Below are 27,185 nucleotides of genomic sequence, written 5' to 3'. Positions count from 1 at the left end.
CACAGTTTCAGTATTTTCAAACTTGGTCAAACTTTCACCTGATGTTGTAGACCAATTTTTTGCAAGCCTGTCTAATATGATGTTCTCCCCTGAACAACGAGAATAACTTTTAAAAACAACAAGCACACAGCGTTCCCTGAACTCTGAATTTGGCCTTCAGTTCTGTTAAACAAAGGAACTGAAAACATTTGGAACAATTTTTTCCCCTGAAAGCGAAATAATTTTTCTTTCAAATAAAAAATATTTACAATTTTTTCCGGCACATGGTACTTTGCTTAAAGTAGAACTATTCTTATAGAACAGAGCTTCTATTTTTAGTATTAAATCTTTTTTATTCAAAGCAAATACACAGACATTAGAGACAATATTTACCTCAGCCTCTAGCACATGTACAATATTGAATAAATATATGAGGAAATGGTCTCGACCTTGTTTTCTGTATACAGAGCTATTTCATGTGTAATTTTCGCAATTTATTCAGCTGATATATATATGCATTTAACTGAATGATAACCTGCTTGAAAAGCATACAGTACCAATACTCATTTTCGTGTATAAACCATACACCATTTCAAATGCAATTTATGTATTTTGGGGTGGGTTGCAAAAAACACATGCATCGTTATATGTTTATATTGCTTATTATTTAGTAATGATGGACAATAATACGTGGAGTGGGTGTTATATTTCAATCTAGGACCCTAATTCGATATTCCCGATTCATGCCCTTATGTGGTTATAACTAATAATATCCTTATAAAGGCATAATATTCATATCAATATTTAGTAATAGCCCATGCAGTCCAAAACACGGCAAGGCTACTCCCATAGACTCCTAGAAAGTACAACGCGTTCTTTAAACAAACCAAGCCTCCAGCAGCCCGGGAAAACCCCCTGCTTTTGTTTTGATTTGCACAAGAACTCCTAGAGTCCAGAAAGAACTGTTAGTTCTTAGTGACGTCTTATGTCCAACCTTACGTCAAACCCGGCACCTTTCAGGTATAAATATTCCAATGTTGCCTTAAGCAAACACAAGGTGGTTGGGAGCAGAGCGATGTTCTACTTGCTTGGGAGAGCAGCTGTTATGAGAGCCGACGGAAACCGCCCCTCCCCTTGACGCACTGAGAGAGACGCTGTCTTTTTCTCCAGCCGAGAAAATCCAGCTCCGGTGTTCCCAAGTCACCCTCGCGGATTGCTGGGAGATCAAGTCCTGAGAAGCGAGATACAAGACCTCCTTCATTCTATAACCAAGGTACGGAGCTGATTAAAACCTTAAAGAGAATTCTTGATTCCGATACTTGGCAAAAAACTTAACTTAAAACTGCAAACTTACTTACTCCTTCCCACATATTAGGCTTAGGTCAGGTACACCGGGGTAGGCGTATTTAGAAGCACCAGTTGAGTTCGTTAGTCAATGTTTTTATGTATGTATATATTTTATCCATTATGGCTAAGAAACCATATCAATGCTTTAACAGTATTATTTCATAATACTACTTTTACTGTACGCACTATAATTTATAATAAGTATTGCAATTGTGGCAATTCATTTCTCTTGCATGAGAAAGAAGAATGCTCAATAAAATAACACCTTTTATTGAAAACGCCCATCTCTCTATTTCTCTGCACTCTGGTGGAACTAAGCATGCACGATTGACTGAGTGAAATAGTTGTCTATTGTTTTCACACAACTCTAGAGATACACTCTTTATTCTGGGGGAGCAAAGTTGTCATGTTTATGCGGTTGTCAGAAACGAATCCCTTCTTGTCTAAATCAGGACGGTTAACTCTTTCCTGAACATTCGCGCGGCGTTGAGTTACCGTGATTCTGAGTCCGCCGAGTTGTTTTTCTCCCGGTATGCGTGTGCTGCGCCATTTTCGATCTTGCTGCGTGATCTCGCGAGAGTATTTCTAACGCAATTACGTTATCGCGGCTTGCCATCTTGCACAGCGAGAGTTTGACAACGCGAGTACGTCATAAAAGCCCGCGATCACGCTTGCGGGAGTAAACAATTCCGAACACGTAGATGCAGCGCGCAGTTGACTTCCGGCGTGAGATTTGAACAGCTCGCTTTCCCGAAATTGCAAAAATTGCAATTCTGCACAAGAAATCCACCGCAGGAAGCATAAACCTTGTGAAAATGATGATTTTGATCAGAATAACTCCTCAGATTGACATTTGGCTGCAGTTTTTGGTGCAGGAGTCCATTTTATGGGGTGGGGTGGGAGGAAGGAAGTGCCCCAGAGTCTCCAACTTCCTGTTCCTGTCCAGCAGGCTCCTCCCTGTGCTTTGTCCATGTCCTGGTCACTTTTGATTTGGATGTGGAGCTGGAAGGATTACTTTTTGCTGCTGCTGGTTATTTGTATTTAAGGACTTTTTGTACTTTGGAGTTTGGATCACTTTTGGAATTGAGATTTTACAAGTAAGTTGGTGTTGTTTGTGTGGGGCATTGCAGTTGAGGCAACGACAGTTCTAAAACTTTTTTCACAACTTTAACAAAATATATATTGTGGTGGGTAGCCACAGTATCCAGTAGGCCCAGGGTTAGTCATGGGTGCATGATACAACTGTTTCTGTGATTTTTTTAAACTTAATTCTCATTTATGTCATGGATTTTTAGCTCACTGTTATATGTTGATTTTTTTAACAATTTTGTTGTGCCTGTAAAGCCTTACTAGCCAGTAGGCCCAGGTGTAGTGAGTGGTGCATGGACCTAGTCTTTCTATGGGGTGTCTTGAATTTAAACATCATTGAAGGCATGGATGGCATTGGATTGTGGTGATTTTTGTATGTTTTCTGACTTTTTGGGGTGATGTTGGGGCCTGGCTATGTAGGCCCCAGAACCTGCTCTGCGCTGTGACATCTGAGGTGCCAAAAGCCCTGATGGTGACACTTACTGCTGAATCTAATGCTGCAGCACTGCATGGGGAGGGGCACCATGTTTCTGCGCATTCCCTTCCTTTCTGCCTGTACCAGAATGGGTGGCACTGCCTTCATTTCCTGTTGTGGAGGGTTTGCTAACTAAACTGCTCTCTGCACACAGAGTGGTTTGACCCAGAGGGGCTGGCTGTGGATCCCAAGCCGCCTTTCATTGGAGCACTACTCCCCACAAATCTACCTGGATATAGAGCACTATTGTCATGAATTTAGAGACCCCTACATCTTCTGCACATATCTAACATTGCCACTTCTAGCAACATGGCCACAGGGAGGGGGAGAAAGAACATTATGTGAAAGAAATTCTATTAAAGACCCTTGTCTCTTAGGCAGAGGGCCCCACGTTGACCTCTGGCATAGCAGACATGGCACAACTTGATGGACCAGAGGCCCTGCTGAATGTCTGCTTTATCAAGGCCATGTTCACATCACTGTGGGTAGACCTCCAGACCAGGAAAAAGGCATTTTCAAATGATCCTAAGGAAGTCTGTCAAGACATTGACACCCTCGGAGGCAGGGTATCCACATTGGAGGACTATTTGGAGAGCCGGTAGGAGGAAATTGAGGACCTCCACAAGGAGGGCCTCCATCTCCGTGATCAGCACCTGGATCTGCAGGCCCACGCAGAGGACTTGGAGAACCTGTCTTGTATGTATGTATGTATTGCTACTTGTTAAGCGCAGCTGTCACCCAAAGGGTATCCTGGCGCTGAGACCACATCATTCCATCGGGTGAAACACACTACATTGCTCTAGGAAACAGATAGGTCTTAAGGTCCCTTTTGAAAGAAGTAAGGTCTTGTTTACTCCTCAGCGTCAGAGGTAGGGTATTTCACAGCATAGCAGCTGTGAAACTAAAGGCACGGCCTCCCATCCTCGCTCTATTAATCCTGGGGACCGTCACAAGAAACGCTGAGGAGGATCTCAGAAGTCTGGCGGCTTGATACCAAGAAAAAAGATTTTGAAGCGGTATCGGTCCCAGTCATTGCAGAGCCCTGAAGACAAGGCATAAAGCCTTGAAGGCAATCCTCTGCTGGACAGGTAGCCAATGGAGGTCAGTCAATGCTGCAGATGAAGAAGCAGAACGTGGACGGGATAAGGCCAATTTAGCGGCCATATTTTAGATCCTCTGTAACTTTGAGATCAAAGTTTTGGGGGCTCACAGAAGTAGTGCGTTACAGTAGTCTAATCTACTGAGAATAGAATACGCACTACCTCTGCTCTAGCTTCCAGGGGGAGTAACGGCAAGATCTTATGTAGGGCGCGAAGCAAGCCCATACAAGTCGCCGTGGTCCTGTTCACAGAGGCATCAAGCTGCAAATTAGGTTCAAACAGGACTCCCAAATTGCGAGCCGAATCAGCAGCCTCTACTGTGCCTGGGATAGAAGTTGGCCAGAAATCGTCCAGTAACGGACGAGGAAGACGATCTAGGGAGCAATGGAGAACCTCAGTTTTTGACCCGTTAAATTGAAGCGAGTTAACTCGCAACCATTCTGATGTTGCCGACATACAATGGTGAAAGGAGTCCCTCGACACTGTCTCTGTGCCCTCAAATGAGAAAATCAGTAGAGTGTCATTGGCATAATTGATGACAGATATGCCGAATGACTTTATCAGGTCTACCAGGGGTCGCAGATAAAGATTGAAAAGGATCGGATTGATCGCTGACCCCTGGGGGACACCTTGATTCACTTGTCGTGTGGCTGATCGAAAAGGTGGCAGTGCCACCGCTTGCTGTCTGTTGCTGAGATAAGATGTTAACCATCTCAAAGCCAAGCCAGTTACTCCTACACTCCGAAGGCGGCTCAAAAGGTCTACATGGTCCACCGTGTCGAACGCGGCTGACATGTCAAGTAGCACTAAAAATGCAGACTTGCCCCTGTCAACACGCGTTCGTAGGTCGTCCAACACGGTAACCAATGCCGTCTCAGTGCCATGAGCCGGCCTAAAGCCGAATTGTGCTTCATCCAGGCAGGAGTTAGATTCCAGGAAGTTGGATAGTGCTCTTGTGACCCATTTCTCGATGATTTTTATCGCAAAAGGTAGAAGCGAAATTGGCCTATAGTTGGCCGAACATGAAGGGTCCAGAGAGGCCTTCTTTAACAATGGTGTTACTATTGCCAACTTCCAACTGTCTGGAACTGAAGCTGTAGTCAATGACTGGCAACAGATGGAGTGGAGCGGGGGAAACAGCTCATCTTGGAATGCCTTCCAGATCTTATGTGGCATTGGGTCAAGCGGTGATCCTGAGGACACGCCATTGGCCAGAACACAAAATTCCTCCAAGGAGGGGGTGGGAAAACAGGACAGCTGAGGAAGTTCTTCCTTGTTGTTATCCCACTCAGAACCCAAATAAGGAGGTGAAACTGAGGAAGAAGATAAGGATAAAGCGGACTGTCAAGAAATCCGGAGTCCATTCAGAATTGTCTTAATTTTCTCCTCAAACGCGAGGGCCAGGGAATCACATAATTCCTGAGAGGCCGGGATAGCAGGTATAGTACAAGACGGATTGGCTAGATTACTGACTAACTTAAACAAAGTTTGTGACTTATTGGGGGCCTTGGCCAGAGTATCTTGCAGAAACTGTGCTTTGGCCTTTCTTAGCTGGGTCTTGTATTCCTGCAAGGCCACTTTATATGCTGCCTTGTCCGACTCCCTGTAACCTCTCCTCCAGGCCCGCTCCGCCTGTTTACAGCGGAGTTTATGCCGTCTAAGATCATCGGTAAACCAGGCATTAGCTCCTCTAGGTCTGTCCCTCATTCTCCGTAGTGGAACAAGCTCATCCAAGGATGTCGAAACTTGCTGGCAAAGGACGGCGTAGCTTTTGTCCACACTGTCCTCCACCGTGAAAGTTCTGGGTAGTAATGTAGGAATGTTCGGTTCCCTTAAAAGACGAGACCATTGCCTATTGAGCTTAATACCACCCGGAACACCTGTACTTAACGGACCAGGCAAGGAGATGGACATAAGAATCAGTGCATGGTCGGTCCAGCATTGATCCACGACCTCTCCAACTGTAACCAGTTCCTTATCAGCAAATACAAGGTCTAAAGTATGTCCCTTAGCATGAGTAGGTGACATACCCAGCTGTACGAGTTGTATATTGCTTCATGCTAGACAGAGTTCTCTATAGGCCAGATCTTGAGGGCCGGAGGGCCAAAGATTGAAATCGCCCAACACTAGAAATCTAGCATGAGAGTTTGAGAGGTCATAGATCAGATCAACCAGCGACTGGAGGGCTGAGGTGGTCGAAGAAGGCGGTCTATAACATAGGAGACCCGCTACCAGAGTGCCGCCCTGGCCCGTAATAGAGAAGCCCATGAGCTCAAACCCCAAAACCTCTTTTACCACCAGCTGCGTAAGGGACATTGAGTCTTTAAAAATGTATCCTATGCCACCCCCTCTACCAGATACTCGAGGGGTATGTCTTATAAGATAACCCGGGGGACAAGCCCATCCAAATTCCACCCCACAATCAGCTTTGGCCCAAGTCTCCGTAACAAATAATATGTCCAGATGTGAAGTTTCTATTAAAAGAGCAATCTCAGCATAGTGCTTTATAAGAGAGCGGACATTCAGCAGACCACAGGAGAGGGTTCTAGAAGAGGAAGGTGGCGAGATGCATTGCTCACCGGTATCGGTATCAATCAGTGGATCATAGGATTCCTCTCGGGAGTCTATCAAATGTAGAGTCGCTGTAGTGAGCACACCGGGAGCACCCGGGACGCGAACGGGCGCAAACGGGCTTTCCTCTGGTGCTCCTCCGGCGCACCTACGGCGCGCCCGCTTCACGCACACGCTGCGCGCCTGCTTCCCCATTCTCTGTTATAGTATTATGCCACGCGGGGTTCCGGCTCGTGGAGCCTCTGTACCCAAACAATATGGCGCCTGAAAAGTGTCCCAAGCCTCGAAAACCCACCCAAGATGGCGGTCGGAGCGCCACACACAGGGACCCCACTATCTAAGTCCCGCCAAGTGAGGATGTAAAACAATTATAGTGCAAGGTAAGCCTGACTGTTCCCACAAGCACTGTATAGCAAGCACCTAATAGGTAGGCGAAAATACAGCAGCGCGATCAGCGCGATCAGGCAGCGCGAATAAAAGCCCAGGTAAACAGAGATACAACAAAATAAAATGCACAGCAATGCGCCCGATGTCAAATTGGGTCTGCTGAGCGTGCTGGATGAGCAGCTTAAATAAGCTCACCAATACGCGGGGTTCCGGCTCGTGGAGCCTCTGTACCCAACCAATATGGCGCATGCAAAGTGGCCCAAGCCTCGAAAACCCACCCAATATGGCAGTAGGAGCGCCACACACAGGGACCTCACTATCTAAGTCCCGCCAAGTGCGGATGTAAAACAATTATAGTGCAAGGTAAGCCTGACTGTTCCCACAAAGCACTTGCAGCACTGACACAACATCCGCATTAGGGATATTCCATCTGGTGCAGAAGGCTCTGACATCACTGCATTTCTGGCTAACCTTTACCACACAATCCTTGATGAGCAGCAAGAATTTGAGATAAAGTTAGATCCAGAGTGATCTCCAGGAGACCCACTCCTGTGCCCCCTGCTGACATACTGATATGAGTCCATGAATTCCCACTGGCCCAAGGCAAGTAACCACTGCAGTTCCAGGGCCACAAGTCAACTCTTTACCAGGACCTGGCCACATCCACTTTATATAAATGCAAGTCCTTCCGCCTGGTCACTGCTCACCTCCGATCCTTTTGCGTAGCTTACTCGTGTGGGTGCCAATTTCAACTGATCTTTCGGTTCCAAGGGGAACTTCACCAACTCAGGTCATTTGAAGAAGCATGCAGGCTCCTGGACATTAAGGTGGATTCTCCGGATCACCCTCAGTCAGCTCAGGGAGATGGTTTATGCCGGAGCACGTACAGGTGGAGAACTGTCACGCGATCACCCTAGGGGCTTCGTCCGGACCCAGAGACAGTGACCAGAGAGTGGTCCTGGCATCGCTCACAAATTACTGTGCAGGCTTATCATTGAAATGAAGCTGGCAGCACCCATTTATTTCTATCTTATCACTGCTTTCCTATTCTACTCTGCTCGTTGGGGATGGTATGGCCTCTTTAATCACCTTATTTCTCTCTACCCATAGGCATTTCACCCTGGACATAGACCCTGTTTGAAATGTATTTGTATTTGTAAATTTTTTCACAAGAGGGTGTTTGGTTTCCTTTCCCCCCAGGGCCCTATACTCTTGATCTCACCCTAAGGTTGCCTCCACTGTGGTACCCCCAACGGAAGATATGTACCCTACTCTGGGATTTAACATGCAGGCAATTGGATTATCTTACCCCAACCCTACCCAGTTGACAGTGTAACTTAGGAACCTTACCTTCCTCATGAAGGGCATGAATAACCCCACTAAAAGGCATGCCATTCTCTCCTATTTGGAACATTCTGGGGCCCACATATGTCTCCTACAAGAACCGTATCATCTCACTAGCGACACACATTGGCTTTGCTCCAGGGCATTCCTTCACCAATATTTTTCTTCTCTTTCCTTTAAAATCGCCGGGGTAGCCATTCTTGTCTCCAACATCTTTAGCAGCAAGGTCGGCCCTAAGCAGGCCAAAGTTAAGAGTAGGTTATTGGCATACTGGGTATGATTTCCACTCCCAATGATGGACAGGAACACTTAATTTGCCACACTGTGACTGGACTGTCGAGTTCAGCCAACCGCAGCCTCTTGCTGGTGGGAGACCTTAACACCTTCCATGCTCATGACGGAACGGTTCCATCATGAGCATCAGTCGAGCTGTGCTTATGACGAAACCGTTCCGTCATGACCACGCCCGTTTCTATTAGAGCTCAGCACTGGGGGGGGGGAATCGGCGCCGCACAAAAGGGGTTAATCTGGCTTCTGACACCAAATTACATTGGTCGGCCATATGCCAGGGACAATCGAAGCGCTCCCAAAGATGGGGCTCTCTGGCTACAAGAGATGGGTATGGTTGATATTTGGCAGACAAACACCCACAAAACATACACCAGGATCGATTACTTTTTGGGTTTACAGAAGTTTGCTTCTTTGACCATTGTTGCTGAAATAGAACTTTGTTCGTTTTCAGGTCATGCAGCGGTGACGCTCACTTTTGAACATTCCCCTAACTAATCAATTCCCGAAAAGTTGGTGCCTGCGTGAAACCCTCTTGTATGGCCCTGACATTATGAAACAGATCACAAAAACACTGGAAGCATTTCTAGCACTTAACGGCACCCCAGATGTTTTCGTCTGAAGGTAGTCCTCATTGGTGCCTTCACTGCGATCTCTTCAGTGGACAATAGGATCCGGAAGGAAAAACTGGATCAGCTTTCTCGTCAAGTCCTTGAATTGGAACCAATACATAAATGTAGTAGAGCTCCACGCGTTTGGTGTCAACTCAAAGTAGAATGCTCGCACTGGCGAGAATTGACAATGGAGAGTGCGGTTTTTCGCTTGAGGAGATGCACTGCATCAGGTGGAGAGTGTCCAGGTGGTGCTGAGCCTCAGCTGGGGAAGAGTGCAGGAAGGACTCTCATGTAAGCATGGGCGAATTTTGCAAATTCGCAATTCGCGAATTTGCGGATTTGCGAATTGGCAATCTGCAAAATTCGCGTATTCGCGCGAATTTGTGTTTTTTTTATTTTTGCGTGTTCGCGAGGCGCTTTGCGTGTTCGCGGGTGTTCGCAAAGCGCTTTGTAATTACGCTGGTTTTTTTTTGCCTGCTTAATCACTGCCACTCTCTCATTTTTTATGCCCATCTGCCCTCTGTACCACTCGTTTCTGTGCCCTTCTGCCCTCTGCCCCACTCATTTTTTGTCCCCTTCTGCCCTCTGTCCCACTTTTGTGCCCTTCTGCCCTCAGCCCCACTTGGCGCCGGCAAGCTGCCAGCGCCATTCTAAAATAGCTAGAAATAGCTTCAACAGGAAGCACTAATAGATAAAGTAAAGCAGGTGCTCCAGTTGAAGGTCAAATTAAGTTACACAATCATTAATCACCCCAAGTTTGGGGTGATTAATGATTGTGTAACTGAATTTGAGCAGCACCTGCTTTACTTTATCTATTAGAGCTTCCTGTTGAAGCTGACTTTTGTAACTATTTTAGAATGGCTCTGGCATTCTGTATCGTACAGAATGAAAATGGGGGGCCCTTGGCCCCCCCGCCCGCATGGTAGTGCGGCGACCCCCTCTCTCCTTGCCTTCCAGTGGTGGGGCGTGACCTCCCGGTGTCCAGTGATGACGCGGGGGGTGCGCGCCGTACCACTGGTTGGCTGGCACCCGACCCGGAAGGTGTTGTGCAGGCTTCCGGGTCAGGGGGGCGGGCTGCTGAGGGGAAGGGGCAGGAGGCGGGCCGCCCCCTCCCCGCGACCCCGGGAATAATGGAGGAGGGAGCACCCAGGTGGCCCCTTGTTGCCTGGACGCTCCCCCACACTGGTCGTGCCCCGCGCTCGGGGATTCCTAATTTTCTTTCTTGTATTTTTCAGGTGGCTGTCAGCGGTTAAGTGGCGAAGGAAGGTGCTGAGTCTTAGGAGCACAGCGTTGGGAAGGAGAACTCGAGGATCGCGGCGGCACCTTGACACAGGGCCGTCGACGAAGTGAGGACTGCTGGGGGAGCCAATTCACACAGGAACGGCAGGATCGCGACGGCACCTTTGCCCAGTTTTAATGTTTTTACTCATTTGCTGCAGGTCGGAGTAAGGACTGCTGGGGGAGCCGCTTCTGTTTCAGGCGGGCACCAAGGAACCAGCCGTCTCACACCGACACAGGACAGGAGGCAGAGCGCCTGAACGCGGGGTGATCGGACAGTGCTCGGGGGCCTCAGACGAAGAGTGCATGGTAGGGTGTGTGGGAGCTTGACATTGGAAGCGGGCATCCTGAGCGTGGACCGTACTTTGCAGAACACTCAACCAGGTACGCGTCATTTGGAGCTCACGCGTGAGATTCGGCAAGGCGGCGGGAAAAGCCGATCGAGCACGTGGAAGCACTGCGGAGTACGGCAACGGACGAAGGCCGCCTTCTGAGGTGTTTAGGCCTCCTGCTAATCAATACATTACACAGGTTATGGATATTGCCTCATTTACAAGAGGTTAGGCATAGAGATTCCTTTTGTTTGATAAATTGTTGAAGTTTTAGAGATTGTGCGCATCACTCATCCCTGCCCCAACCCCCTCACCCTCATTTTAAAGTGTTGTCTGAGCCCCGGTGTAGAGCTGTTTCTTACAAAGTAAGGGGTATTATCAGGGGGAAGGCCTAGACTGCCACCCGCTGGTTGGGCACTGTGTAAGAACAGAGGCAGTGTGGCAGAGGGATAAGTTAATTTCCAAGATTCAGAGGCTTGCTTTGTCACTGCGGAATTTTAAAGTTTATTCTATTTCAGGCAATTAGGGTGCAGTGAACGCTAAGTCGGTGGAGTGCGAGTGCGGAACCGGGGACGGATTTAGAACTGGTACCGGCCGTGGAGCACGCAGGACGTCAGGGGTAAGAGGAGAGTGGGGGGCTCACATTTCACTGCTTCTGGTGGCCGCCGGGTGGGTCTACGGTAGAGTTTACTCACCCCTGACAATCGGACAAGCCGGTGTGTTGCGGTCACAGTTGCATGGTGCTCACAGCCCCCTGCGTATACTCCATCTGTTGAAGGTACAGTGCGCATGTGCACTTGAGTTCGGACATTAAGAGTGTAGTACAGTGGGCAGCAATATGCCAGAAGCTAGGGGTGGTAAGGGGTCCAGAATGGAAGTGATGATACAGGCCATGATGCGTAGGATGACCGCCATTGATAAAAAGTTGGGGAAGGTTGATGAACTCGAGGCTCGCATGAATGAGAGGTTTGATGGCCCTTTGGGCCCACAAGGTAGGCCCAAGCGGCAGATTACGGTGCCCTTGCCAAGGGGGGATTTCGCTACCTCACCTAAGAGCAGCAAGGCCAAGAAATCTAGGAGCAGCGCTCCTGCACCTCCGGCTGTCTCCCCTACACCCGCGGCACCGGCTCCTGCCATGCCATGGGGACCCCTCCTGTGGGGCCTGCCCCGTCTGCCCCCTAGGTACCTCTTCCTGTGGTCCCCGTGCCGGCACCTACTGTGCCACCCCGCCTGTGGTACCGATACAAGTCCCTGTTGCGCCGCCGCCGGCCGCCCCCTTACATAACCCACCAGTGCCGCAGGGCGTGCCCCCAGGGGGGCCAGTGGTGCCGGCAGTAGTGCCAGATTCAGATGCTGCAGTCACTGCCGAGCTGGCAGCTCAGATTGCCTTAGCTACAAAAGGGGGGTGTGTTGCCCCCAACGTCATATCATTCCGCTGAGGCGGCTAAGTTGGTGGAGAAGATTAGAGCAGCAACGGCTGCTGGTAGTGCTGCAGGCCCCTCCTCTTCTTCACTTACAGGTTCCAATGCCGCCCAACCGAACGGAAATGAAGGTGGACCAGCCCAAGCGTCCGGAAATGGTAAGGTGGTGGCTCTGCCTCTCTTGGGTGACGGTTCAATGCCATCCAGGAGTGAGGATTTAGCACAACATGTTTCCCAGGCTGTGAAAGAAATGATTTGGGCGGGAAAGTATATCTATATTTTTTCCCTGTTGCTGGATAATAGGGAAATGGAGAATGCCAAGGTACTAAAGGAATGGATACACCCTAGCGAATGGACAGCACAGTGTTCTAAATTCAGGGTAGAGGAAACATTGCTAAATTGGATCAGGGCCTTCTTGGTCTTTACGGCTATCACGGCCGAACGCCCTCCTAATGTACAGGCAGCAATGGCTTGCTACCAGAGCAGGATTGTAGGGTGGAGCGAGCAGTACCCTGGGAGGCGTGGAAGGAGTACGATGTGAATTTCAGGAATTCCAAGGAATTTGACACATCATTGACATGGGACAAGGTTGACTTGATGTCTTGGCATAAGCAGTTCTCAGGGAACACAGCCCCGGCCCAGTCCACCAGTGCAGTCAAGGTGTTCTCTGCCAGACCCCAGCAGCCCTTTCGATCAGCGCAGGGGAATGACTTTCCGGGGACGAATAGGGGAGTTGGGGGGGACAGGAGAGGGGTGTGCTGGGACTTTAAAATGCGCTCCTGCACGAGGCCGGCTTGCACATGTAGATTTAGACACACCTGCGCAATTTACGGTCACCCCTCCCACCCCGAGACAACTTGCAGGTCAAAAAATGGTAATCAAGTTCAGAGAGGGAGGAGGAAACCAGAGTTAGGTAGAAAGCATGGTTGGTCCTACCCCAATAGATGTCTTGGCAATGATCCCATGGTTGAACAGATACCCAGACCACACAGCGGCCACTCTACTTCAGGAAGGTTTCTCCAAAGGTTTCAGGACCCCAGCAGGGGGGTACACAGGCAGCGCATATTGCAGGAACCAGTTGTCGGTAAAGCATAATCCCGCAGTAGTGGCGGCTAAGATTAAGAAGGAGCTGTCCCTGGGCAGGATAGCTGGGCTGTTCCAGAGGGTGCCTGTCCCCAACTTTGAGTGTTCACCACTGGTTGTAGTACCCAAGAAAGAGAAGGGCGAGTTTAGACTGATTCACAAACTATCGGCACCGAGAGGGGCGTCTTTGAATGATGCAATTGATGATGGTATTTGTAGTGTGAAGTACGCTTCATTTGACCAGGCCGTGGAATTATTGCGGGGCCTAGGGCCAATCAATCAATCAATCAAAGCATTTATATAGCGCACTACACACCCAGAGGGTCTCAAGGCGCTGGGGGAGGGGGGTCCGCTACTGCTCGAACAGACAGGTCTTGAGTTGCTTCCTGAAGGCGAGGTGGTCCTGGGTCAGGCGGAGGTTGGTCGGAAGGGAGTTCCATGTGTTGGCGGCAAGGTAGGAGAAGGACCGTCCCCCTGTGGTGGCTCTTCGGATGCGGGGGACGGCGGCGAGGGCGTGGCCGGTCGATCGAAGCTGGCGTTTAGGAGCGTAGAAGTTAAGGCGGCTGTTGAGGTATCCTGGGCCTTGGTTGTGTAGGGCTTTGTGTGCGTGGGTGAGGAGTCGGAAGGTGATTCTCTTGTTGACCGGGAGCAAGTGCAGGTCTCTCAGGTGTCCGGAGATGTGGCTGCGACGGGGGATGTCCAGGATGAGTCGTGCTGAGACGTTCTGGACCTGCTGGAGTCTCTTCTGGAGTTTGGCGGTGGTTCCGGCGTAGAGGGAGTTGCTGTAGTCCAGCCGGCTGGTGACGAGGGCCTGGGTGACCGTCTTCCTGGTCTCGGTGGGGATCCACCGGAAGATCTTACGTAGCATGCGCAGGATGTTGAAGCACGACGAGGAGACGGTGTTGACTTGTCTGGTCATAGAGAGGGAGAGCCAGGGGCACTGATGGCAAAATCAGACATTGAATCTGCTTTCCGTCTCCTCCCACTCCATCCTTTGGACCACCACCTCCTGGATTTCACTTTTGAAGGCAAGTTTTACATGGATAATTGCATGCCTATGGGTTGTTCCATATCATGTGCATACTTTGAGACTTTTAGCTCTTTTTTAGAATGGGTCATGAGGCAGTCGACGGGCCACCAACAGGTCATGCTTTATTTAGACGATTTCTTTTTCTTAGGTGCGGCGGGTACTCAGGAGTGTGCTTGGGCATTGCAGGAATTTTGCGTGCTCATGCGGGCTTTCGGGGTCGCCCTGGCGCCGGGGAAGACGGTCGGCCCGTCCACCTGTTTGGAATTCCTGGGCATTGAAATAGACTCAGTGAAGGGGTGCTTCAGGTTGCCCAGGGACAAAGTTTCTAGGTATAGGGCAGCACTGCATCAAAGCCTACTCAAAGACAAGGTCTCCTTTCAACAGCTGCAGGAGCTGGTGGGGCAACTGAACTTTGCATTGCGGGTCATCCCAATGGCACGCCCCTTCTCACGCTCTATTGCCCAAGCCATGAAAGGACTACGGGAGAAACACCACTGCACTAGGTTGTCATGTGAGGTTCGCCAGGATATGCGGATATGGATGGCATCCCTGGAAGACTTTAATGGCAGTATAGTGTGGCCCGGTCCCCCCACCACATCAGCAGAATTGGGTTTATGGACAGACGCTGCTGGTAGTGTGGGTTTTTGCGCCATCCTGGGGACCAAATGGGTCGACCAGAGGTGGCCCGAGGAGTGGAGGTCCTGGGGTTTGACCACCAACATCAGCTTCCTGGAACTGTTCCCAATATGGGTAGCATTGATGGTCTGGCCAGAACACCTATGTAATCAATCAGTGGTATTCTGGTCGGATAACATGAGTGTGGTGGAATGCATAAACCAGCAAGCGGCACGGTGTCCATTCATACTGCGCCTGGTGAAGGAGATTGTGCTGCAGTGCTTAAAATGGAATATGGTTTTCAGAGCCAAGCATGTGCCAGGCATCCTCAATAATGCAGCTGACGCCCTTTCTCGCTTTAAAATGCTGGTATTCTGGGAACAGCTTCCTGCAGCAGACCCCTCGCCAGCGCATTTCCTGGCAGCTCTCTGGCAGATTGGTGCCCCAGGTTACCGCACCTTGTGGCAGCTAGCTTAGCCCCCAGGACCAAGACAGCATATGAACGGGCGTTGTTGTCTTACAGTACTTTCTTGGGGCATGAATGGGAGGTTAGGTGGGCGCAAGAAGACAGTTTTGTGGCTTATCTAGAAATGATGCACAGGGAAGGGCGCTCAGTGGCTACTGCGAACAGGCATAGGGCGGCTGTCTCCTTCTTCGCGCAGGACAAGGGAATGTGGGATCCCACTAGCACTTTTGTGGTGCGCAAGGCTTTGAGGGGTTGGCACCGCATACAGGGACGCTCTACGGATACAAGAAAGCCGATAGTGCTAGTGAGGCTGACAGCCTTATTATCGGCACTTCATGGTGTCTGTAGCTCAACATGGGAGGTGCTGCTGTTCAAAGCTGTGTTCGCACTGGCGTTCTATGGAGCTCTGAGGATAGGCAAGTTGGTAGCGGCGTCAAAAGGAGATAAACTGGGCGGCCTCCAATTTGCCTGCGTGAAGATCAGAGAGGATACAATGTGGGTGACGATTCAAAGATCAAAAACTGACCAGGAAGCTCGGGGGGATACCATAGTGCTCCACCGGGCTCGGACCAATCCTTGCTGCCCGGTCTCTCACGTAGAGGTCTTTGACAGGCAGCGGGAGGGTACGGCGGGGGGTGCACTATTGTGTCACGCTGATGGTACACCATTGACCAGGTATCAGTTTAGGAGAGTCTAGGAGTTTGCGGTCGATACAGCAGGCTTCGATCCTTAAGAATTTGGTACCCACTCCTTTAGAATTGGGGCGGCGACTGAAGCAGTGGTAAGGGGACTCCCAGTGGAGAAGGTAAGAGAATTTGGAGATGGTCTTCTGAATGTTACAAGCTATATGTATGGATTGACATGTTGTAACATAGCAAGGTGACTCACGCCTGGTATTTTCTGTTTTTTTGCAGTTTCTCAAACCTGTCACGCAGGGGAGGTACTCGCTGTGGGGCGTCAAGGAACTACAACAGCTCAACACAAGCGACAAGAAGATCAACAGACATTGGTGACTTGGATTGTAGGCTACTCTTATGTGAGGCGCGCTAAACATGTCTTTCTTTCAGGTGAAAGTAGGAAAAGGGTGGAGCAAAAGGGGTTTTCTGTCTCCTTCTTTGGGAGGGGGGGCTTATGCCTCAGCCAGTTCAGAAATTGTTTTCAGGAACTCTTATCTCAGCAACCCGCCCCCCGTCAGTGGTGATACTTCACCTGAGGGAGAATGATTTGGCAAAACTAGGTAGGCGCATCCTTATAGAGGAAATCATCTCCACTGCGGAGTGGGTGGCCAGGACATGCCCGGGTTGCACGGTAGTTTGTTCGCAACTTATACCTCGGTGGCAGTGGCGAGGGGGGGACTCGGTCAAGGCGTTGAATCACTCGGTAAAGAGGATCAACACACAGTTGGCCAAATTATTTCAAGCCCCCCGGTTGCAGGCGATTCCTCATGGGTGTATTTGGGGGGAGCATTTCTACCTACGGGACAGGGTACACTTGACTGAGGCAGGGAACGTCCTGTGGTCTAATAATATATTGGCATGGCTAGAGGGATTTGTGAGGTAAGTATGACCTTTCTAGGAGTAGGAAGGGGGAAGCCAGATCGTAGGTTAACAATGCTGGCCTCTGGCAGTATGGTCATGACCGGTGAACAGCTATTTTAAGGTCTGAGGGGTGGCATCATCCTTTGGCGGTGTCCGCCCAGGGGGAGGGGTCACTGGCCCCTCCTAGAACTTCAGGGGCAGGTATAACTGGTGCTTAAAAGGGGCGCAGGTAGGGGAGTCACGCTTTCCTTAGGCTGGTAGCCACCCTGCGCATACTCATGACGTCAGCGAATGGCGCAGAGTAAGGGCCCTCCTTTAGTGGGTAAATGGAGTTCACGGCTTCTACCAAGTAATTAACGGGCTCAGCTGCGCATGCGCACATGCGGTAAGGGCGCAGCTAGTATGACCTGACACCGCTTAGCGACCTCGCCATATGGCCAGAAATGTTAGTATGCAAAATTTCAGAGGAGGATGTTAGATTTGGTTAGGAAACAAGCTGTATTAGAATCTTGATAAGGTTAGACTATCATACTTGTTGATATGATTGTATGTAATATCCCTGAATGTTTTGCATAAATTTGTAATTTTTGTTTCACAATTTTATTATTTTGTATCTTAATAAATACAGCCGGGGGGTCTTGTGATCCCCGCCTTCCAAAGACAATTATGTTTCGTGTCAATGTGTTCTGGGTTGATGCGGGTCCACAGGGAGGGGGCGGTAGCTAGTCACTGAACATGTGAAAAGGGGCGACCCCCTCTCCCCTTGCCTTCCAGTGGTGGGGCGTGACCTCCCGGCGTCCAGTGATGATGCGGGTTGCGCGCCGCACCACTGGTTGGCTGGCACCCGACCCCTGACCCGGAAGGCGTTGTGCAGGCTTGCGGGTCAGGGGGCGGGCTGCCTGGGGGCGGGGGGAGGGGCGGGCCACCCCCTTCCCGCGACCCCAGGAATAAAGGAGGAGGGAGCGCCCAGGTGGCCCCTTGTTGCCTGGACGCTCCCCCACACTGGTCGTGCCCCGCGCTCGGGGCTTCCTAATTTTCCCCACCCACCATCCCTGGAACTTTGCGGTGTTTGTGCATGTTGTATACCTGTTTTATTGTGTGTATTGTCGTGCAATAATTGCTTAGTTCCCGTTTAGAAAGTAGTGTTGAAATGTAATGTCGCTTGCAATTTTGTTTAGGCCTTTTCTCCCCTGGTAGCCTGACGATGGTATGTCATGACATGTTGATTTAGATAGTGTAGTTGTCCTTTATTTATTTTTATTTATTTTTTCCACAGGTCGTCGTATTTATTAGGGTTTATTAGGGTTTGGACATGCGGTAAGGTCATAACCGGTGAACAGCTATTTTAAGGTCTGAGGGGGTGGCATCATCCTTTGGAGGTGTCAACCCAGGGTGAGGGGTCACTGGCCCCTCATAGAACTTCAGGGGCAGGTATAACTGGTGCTTCGAAGGGGCGCAGGTAGGGGAGTCACGCTTTCCTTAGGCTGGTAGCCACCCCGCGCGTACTCATGACATCAGCGAATGGCGCAGAGTAAGGGCCCTCCTTTAGTGGGTAAATGGAGTTCACGGCGTGGACCGAGTAATTAACGGGCTCGGCTGCGCATGCGCACCTGAGGTAAGGGCGCAGCTAGTAGGACCTGACACCGGTTAGCGACCTCGCCATATGGCCAGAAATGTTAGTATGCAAAATTTCAGAGGAGGATGTTAGATTCAGTTAGGAAACAAGCTGTATTAGAATCTTGTTAAGGTTAGCCTATCATACTTGTTGATATGATTGTATCTAATATCCCTGAATGTTTTGCATAAATATGTATTTTTTGTTCAACAATTTTATTATTTTGTATCTTAATAAATATGGCCGGGGGGTCTTGTGATCCCCCGCCTTCCAAAGACAATTATGTTTCGTGTCAATGTGTTCTGGCTTGATGTGGGTCCACAGGGAGGGGGCGGTACCTAGTCACTGACCATGCTGTCAGTGCAGTGATAACTTATGATTTTGCTCCAACTTGCTGACAAAGCCTAAGGCTTTTGACATGGAATGCATGTTGCTGAAAATCGATACTGAAAAAGCGTTCAATAGAGTTCACCGGCAATACCTACAAGCCACTCTCCAACACTTTGGTTTCGGTGACTTTTTTGCAAATGGGTTCTCAGTGGCTATGCACAGCCAGAGGCTGCGGACTGCAAGAACGGGCATTTATCAGCCTCATTTCTGACCTGCAGGGTCAGGAGACAGGGGTGCTCTCTGTCCCCCATATTATTCACTCTATAAATGGAGCCTATGGCCCAAAGAGTCTGCGAAAATCCCCTTATCATTGGTATCCACTTTAGTGGAGAGAGACACATCATAACCCTGTACACAGATGATGTCATACCTACTTAGAGGAACCCTTGACTTCCCTGCCAGTCTTTTTTATAAGCTGGGATCGTTTGCCCGGGCAGCAGGCTTGCAAGTGAACATAAACAAATCCCAAGCCCCTAATCTATCACTCCAGCCTACCACTCTCGATGATTTACAATGATCCTACCCGGTGCAATGGACGCCGACTTCGATGCCCTACTTAGGGCTCCAGCTCACTGCTAAAACCCTTGGAACGGTGTCGCTTATCTATAAAAATATACTCTTCCCGGTCAGATCAGACTTGCAAAGCTGGCAGCCATACCGTCTCTTTTGGCTTAGCCTAGTAGCGGCCCTGAAGATGACCATACTGCCGGAAATATTGTTTGTTTTCTATATACTTCTTGTGGAGGCCTGGCATGGGGCCTTCCGCACTCTTCAATAGGCAATCAATCACTTTGTATGGGTGGATAAACGGCCCTGAATGAGTAGAGATCTAAGCTATAGACACCCTGGTAAGGGAGGTTTAGGCATGCTCAATTTGCAACGCTACAACCAAGCATGGAACTTAGGCCCTCTTGGAATGGTCCCGCCCTGAATCCAAAAAGCATTGGCTTTTTATGGCCGAGCAGTCACAAGCCCATCTCTGCGGAATATACCTTCACTCCCTAAACCTGCACACCCCAAAAGATTGTATCTATCTCCTATCACAAGACCCGTACTAGCCGTGTGGGATTTGAAGGCCGATTAAAATGGTTTGACCTCCTTCTCCTCCCCTCTAGCACATATTGTAGGTAACCCAGACTTTGCCCCTGACATGAACTCTCTAGCTTTCCAAAATTGGAACCAGGATGGCTGAAGGTCTATAGGGCAATTATTTGACAAAGATGGAATTCGCCTCTTTGGGGATTTTTGTACTGACATAGCCCTACCTGACACTGAACGCTTCCTCTACAGTCAAATACGGCACTGGGTGCTGCACTCTATGGTACGTCTTAAGGCACAATGGCATTTTACCCCCTAACAGAAATGGCTAATCTTTTAAACGTCAAATGCCTGCTCAACGCTGAGCTTTATGGCCTTCTTCGCCATGCTGCTTCTCAGCACAAATCTCCTAGTCAGAGACGTTGGGTGTTTGAAATAGGCCATGCTTTCACACAGCACAAATGGGGGGATATCGACTATAGCACGAGACATACAGCCTGTAAAGTTGCCAGCAGTCAAACAGCGACCAAAGTGGTTACATATTGGTATCTCACACGTCCCCTGTTGCAAAATGGAAACCCAGCTCGGCGACTGGAGTGCCTGTGTGATTGTTGCTCACTGGGCAAGATTACTCACCTGTTGTGAGACTGTCTTAAACTCATCCTCCTATTGGACACTGGTGCTCGACAATATTGACACTCATTTCAACACACAACTACCCTCCTTCCATTATTTTCGGACTACCCAGGGCCCTCACCTTTCCACTTAAGTCTTGCAGAGGCAGGCAGCTTTGCAAACCATATTATTGTAGTGGGGCACGGGGCATATTCCTAACGATCAGGGGATGCTACATCGAATGTGGTATGTTCTTGAAATATAGCACATAACCTTCTCCTTGTTGAATCAACGGACTTTCTCCTCAGACCTCTGGTGCCCATACCTCTCGCTTCTGTCTTTGGAGTTCCGTTAACTCGCTCGCCCGGATTATCTCTGCCTCCTATGCCTCACAGAGACTTCCAGGGGGTTTACTTGAGTGAGACTCTGACACTGGCCACATGTCCTATGAAAATAGACGCTCACTTGATTTACATGTATGTTCCCTGGGGTGGGCGTGGGGGCAAGGGGGGGGGGGGGGTTGTTTGTCAGTTTGAAGAATGCCTTAGCTATGGGGCCATCGGCCACTCATTACTTTATATTTGTAAAACTCGATAAAGAGATTAAAAACCATAAAAACATATAAAGATATGCCTTTAGTTTTACTCTACAAGTGTTCAAATGGTTGTAATCTGGTCTTCTTTTTAACATTGACTGGGTACCCTTTTCTTTGATATAATCATTCCACTAAGAACCAATGTTGCATAAGCGTGTGTATGTCACTGGTTCGAGGTGGTCATTGGGCAGCCCCTGTTGATTGGCACTACTGTGAGAAAGGGTCGAGCAAGCAATACATATCTGTGTCTTAAATAACATTTTCTGCTCAAATACCATGACAATTTCCCATGACCTCCATTGTGCTCCCTTACATTTGATCACATACTAATTATGTTTTTTCTGAGATATGCGTTCCTTACTCTGGATTGCTTGCATGTGAACAATTAAGACCTAATTAAAAGTTTCACCACTCTGATCTTAAGGGACCAGTCTTAAAACTATCGTCTAGTTAGTCAGGTATTATATATAGGAGTATTCAAGTGTGTGTGCAGAAAGGCAATGAGTACATATGTTCTTGCTGTACAAATTCATCAACATGCACCATCAGAGAGAAGACACTTCTTGTAAACTCACCGAGGTATCTGCAACCAATGATCTCAATGTCTGTGTACCTGTTTAGCTTGTGTTTCCCTATCTCTTCCATTCTATATTATATATATTGACAATAGAATCAGAAATGTACTTTGCCATCGAAAGTGAGACGCCTGTTTGAGAAATAACAGTGACATGATCAGCTGAGATGCAGCTGACTGCAAAGAGAGTTGGAAACGCCTCATGGGAGAGTAATACCAGGTGTAGGAATGCTCGTTACCGTTTTAGACTCCAAAACCGATACCTGGCTCCACTAGTAAGACAGATCAGCAACCAAAGCTGGCCTGGCCGGCCCTCCAGGCTTCCAATCCCTCCTCCTCCCATCCGTGCAGTAATACGTTTCTCTGAGAATCATTTAATTAATAAAGGACAGCTCTATGAATACAGAAATCGTTGAATATGTTACACATTGATATTTTTAAAAGTTTAACTGGTTTGCATTTTTCTATTTCACACGACATAACAATGTGTTTGGTACGGATGTGGAGCAAGTGACCAACATCCTTTCTCTTTTTTCCCTGCCAGTAATGCGACTAATCAGGATACTACACCTTGAATATCCAGTTGAGCAGATTTCGTCAATGTTTTTGACATGAATATTTTCTTTCGGGAGAATTTTGGGAGAAATCTCCTATTTAAGCGAACATATTGCACAATGCATTGACTGTTGAATTGGAGATTTACCCCACGGAAAATAAACCTCTTTCAATGTGCTGATTCAGGAAATATGGACTTAATACAATTAAGTTGCATGCTTATCACTTGAGCTTCATGATATCATTGGAAAGAACGTTTGGGATAGAATTTAGCATACAAGAAGTGTACACATAGACGACGCTGTAGCGCCCCAACGTGTCTTCTGTGTTCTTCAACACTTTTTGAAGAAATGAGGATGCCATCAAGGGAGACAATGACAAAGGGGTTCAAGAAATCTCAAAAGATATCATAGGAACTGCAATGCTTTACTATTTGGTATCTGTGGTTTGGGGTCTTTATTTCGGTGTCGTCTTCAAAGCATGGAAAGGTTTTGTTGACATTAATGGCAATATCTGTGCTACTGTAGAGTGCATTGTTGCCCAAGGGCTTCCCAGCGCTGAGATAAACTTGACGGAGGATGCATAGAAGATTTAGAGGAAAAACCATGTTTTGAGCTTTTGCCTGAATGTCAGTTCATCAGTTAGTATGCTTTTGTCCCTAGGCAGGGAGTTCCTTAGGCCCAGGCCATATACGAGAATGATCTACCTCCCCATCTGGCTCTCTTTATCCTGTTTCATAAGTAGATCTGTGGAGGATCTTAGGTGTCTGCCTGGAATATAGTGTGTGACGAGTTTTGTGATTAACAACGGGCCTTTCTCATTCATGGCTCTATGAGCAATGCAGAAGAGTGATTTGAACTCTATTCTGGCCTTCATAGGGAGCCAGTGTAGTGTCTTCAGGGCTGCCCTGGTTGACTGCTGTCTGGGAATGCACAGTAGTATACTAGCTGCTGCGTTGTGTGAAACTTGTAATCTGTTAATGATGTATTTAGGTGCGCCAAGTTACATGGAGTTGCCATAGTCCAGCTGTGACAGCCCTAAGGCCTGTACTACCGTTCTGCGCATGGATTCGGGAATGAGCGGTAGGATCTTCCATATCATTAGTAGTGCTCCGAAGCATTATCCTGATATTTTTCTAGCTTGGGTCTCCATGGACAGACTTTTGTCCAGCCAAATTCCCAGATTCTTTACCTCTATCTTTGGGACCTGGGGACCTCCTAGTTCTGAAGGCCAGCTCATCATGTTTCTTGGGACCGCCTCATTCCCCAGGAACATAAGCTCTTTTTGCCTCCATTCAATTTTAGGGAACAATTATTCATCCTTTCTGACACTTGCACCATGCATGGTGCCAGATTGTGCTGCCTAGATTAGGGGCCCTCTGTCACAGATAGTATTAGCTGGGTAGCGTCTTTGTATGACACTATTGGCAATCTAAATTGCTGCACTATTTCTTCTAGTGGTTGCATAAACAGATTGAATAGTGTCAGGCTTAGTGCAGAGCCCTGTGAGATCCCACATGACATTTGCAGGGTATCGGAGCGATGCTCACCTTCCTTTAGCTGGAACTTGCTTTCTAAGAATGAGGTTATCCACTTTAGTGCAGAGCCTGGATACTGGCTTCCTTTAGCCTGCAGATCATTACCATGGGGAGGATTTGTTGAGCAAATTGTTTCAGTAGAAATGAGGATTCATGCGGATAATTTAATTAATCTGATGGCCATGTCTTTACTTTTGTAACAGCTAAGAGCCGTGGGAAGTGTTTGTTGACTGAAAGGCAATGTCTGTGTCACCCCGGCAGCTAAGAACCAGTCTCAGGATGTGTTGCCCTCGGAGGCTGAATGTCGCGGGGAAATGCTGACCAAATTGATGAGCAAAGCCCTCAGTGGAGGCTAAGATGTGGGGGTGCCTGTGGGGATGATTCGCTGACTGCAATAGCAATGTCTGTGTTGCTGTAATAGACAAGATTTAAGGAATGGTTTGTTGGCTCAATAGGAAGCACAGTGGTTCTGTTGAGGACGAGGGCCCTGCAAGTATCCGTTGGTTATATTGGTAACGTCTGTTTTTCTATTGTGGCTAGGAATCAGAGGGGTTTGTTGACTTAGGAAGCTTGAAATCATGGGGAGGGATTGTTTACCAAAATGACGAGCAAAGTATTTCTGTAGGGATATGAATCATGGAAGGAGATCTCAGCTACATTGGCAATGATGTTGCTTCTATTCAGGCTAAGAGTCACAAAAAGCATTATTACAGTGGTGAGGTTTGGGTTTCTGTTAAAGTAAAGAATGGTGGTAACTGCTTATTGCAATGAAGATATGGAGGTGTACCTTGGGGCTGGGAATCATAAGAGGTGTTCGCTGATGAAGTTGGTGACTGACGCCTGTGTTTGTTGATGAAATTGGTGATACCTGTGTTTCTCTAGTGGCATAGAATTATAGAAAGAGATGTTGACTACAATATATTTTTACTGGCTAAAACCATGGGGAGGTCTTGGTAACCGACTGCACCAATGAAGCCTGGATGTGTGAGTATCTAGGCTACTGGGCCCATCTGCTCTGCTCTCAACTGGACAAAGAGGAGAGTAACATTCTAAAATGCTAGAGATCAATTCATGCAATATTGGTTTCAACAATTCCAATTGGGTGGAAGGGTAGCAACACTTGTTGATCTAACTATAGTGAACCAGCACTTGTTAATCTAACTATAGTAAACCACAAGACATAATAGCATACACAATTCAACAAAACACGGTACAAATTAAAATATTACACACACTACTCGATGTAATAGCAGCTTCTTCTACTCATGCCATATGTTTCAACTTTAATATACTTTAATAAAATATAAGAATTGTACTGGTAACATTGAACCACAAACAGTCACAAATCATCAATCAATTTGGAATTAATCAAAACTACCATCGGAATCAATATTTGCAAACATATAATGAGTTAACAATTTTCAGATCAAGTAAATCAATTAAATTAGTTAATTTAAAACATATTTTCGCACACTTAGTGTAACACTGTGCACACATCTTACTGGGAAACACATCTATATTTTTTATGACAGAAAATAAGCTGTTGTCTAATGCATGCAAATGTTTCACTATAGTGCTGTCATCAATAACACTACATTAATAACAAACTTGCGTTCTCTCAACTTTGAATAGCAATCTTAAAAATAAACGTGTCTGTATAAGTCAACTTTGATTGATCAGTGACGGTATGGTAAATATGACGACATATTTTCACACTGATGTTTACATGTTTACTTTGAAATACGTCAGTATGTACTAACCGGTTTTCTGTCATCACTAATGTTTCAATATTTTTACTCTTTTTCTGTCATCATCGATGTCAAATTAATTATTTCCCTTATGTTTTCACTCTAGTAGTGCTGTGAATGATATTGGAAGTGGATAACTCGGTAGAGATTCAGTTTGGTGTTATGTTCAGTGGAACTCCATTCAAATAAATAAGGATTAAAGTACCCCCTGCTGTACATTATATGAAAATTGCAGGTCACTGAGGAGTTCCATAACCATATAGAGGAACAAGGCCAAAAGGTGAGTTATATTATAAGGTTATGAAATTCTAAGTTGACTTGAAATATCCTTATCATTAAAAGAGGAGGTACTTTATCCCAAGTAATACACGATCACCCCATCACCTTTCCCACAAACCACTTCTTGGTCCATAGCTCTTTCAGAAAGAGACAGCATGTTTGCAACTATGAAGAGTAATATAAAAATACAAAATTAAACACATCAAAGACAGTTAAATATTTCTTTCAAAGAGATATATGAAACAGTTCAATATTCCAACTTTACGAAAGTTATCTTTGGGATGCAAAACATAATTATATTCCTTCTGCTAGTCCCTGTAGGCTAGAAAAATAGTCCTACGAAATAAAGCACCGTTTCATTCCAGTGCTTTAAACTGCTGTTTCATGACCTTACCTGCCATTCCCCTTGGCTGCTGGCTCTGACAGTAGCATTGTGATGGCAGAACTCAACTGCAGTAACTGATTACAGTTCACTTCTTATATCTGTTTCTTTATTGTGGTTGGCAATTATAAAAAAATGTGCACAGGGATTTCAGAATCTTATGCACTATATATATATATTTATTTGTTTACGTGTAATCATCAGCAATGCGCAGCACCTTCAATTAGGTTCTGTCATCAGTCAAATAAGGGAAAAGAGGCCGGCATGTGTTCTTTTTTTCTGTTTTCAGTAGTACCAAAATAAAATGGGAATCTGTAGATTTACTGTTACCACTGTTATCTGTAAGAGTAAAGTGAGGAATGTCTATCAAAGAAACATTCATTGATGGTCTTGCTATCATCCCTGCTGCTACTGTGATTTTTAGTGATATGCGCTTGTTCATGTCACCAGTAAACAACTGTGGGCCTCTCCTTTTTTTCTTTTTGGCATGTTCAATTTTGCACACTTTTTTTGCCTGAAAAAAAGCAGTAACTTTCTGGATTACACTTTTTCAATTAATTCAAATTTCTAGTTGCCACCCTTGAAGATCATCTGTCGTGACCTGGTTTTTAGGGTCTGTGAGGAGCAATTTTACCAACTAGCACTGTCAGAAACCAATGTGAATTCCTGAACAGAGTAGGCGCCATCCGATTGAGATATATGCCACAACTACATAGACTGTTCATATGTGAATTGAGTGTATGTTGAATGAGTCACCCTCCACACTGATGGTGAGTGTTCGAGTAAGAAATGAGTGAAGGGTAGGAACAAAATATTTTTCCATCAAGGAGACTGCTGAATGTCCTGCTTTAGTGCTTCTTCTGAATGAGTTTGCAGAGATTTGTGCGTTGCACTGTGTTC

This window comes from Lissotriton vulgaris, chromosome 5 (assembly GCF_964263255.1).
Source record: "Lissotriton vulgaris chromosome 5, aLisVul1.2, whole genome shotgun sequence".
Lineage (NCBI taxonomy): Eukaryota > Metazoa > Chordata > Amphibia > Caudata > Salamandridae > Lissotriton > Lissotriton vulgaris.
The sequence above is the reverse complement of the archived record's forward strand: the minus strand, read 5'-3'. Positions refer to the sequence as shown.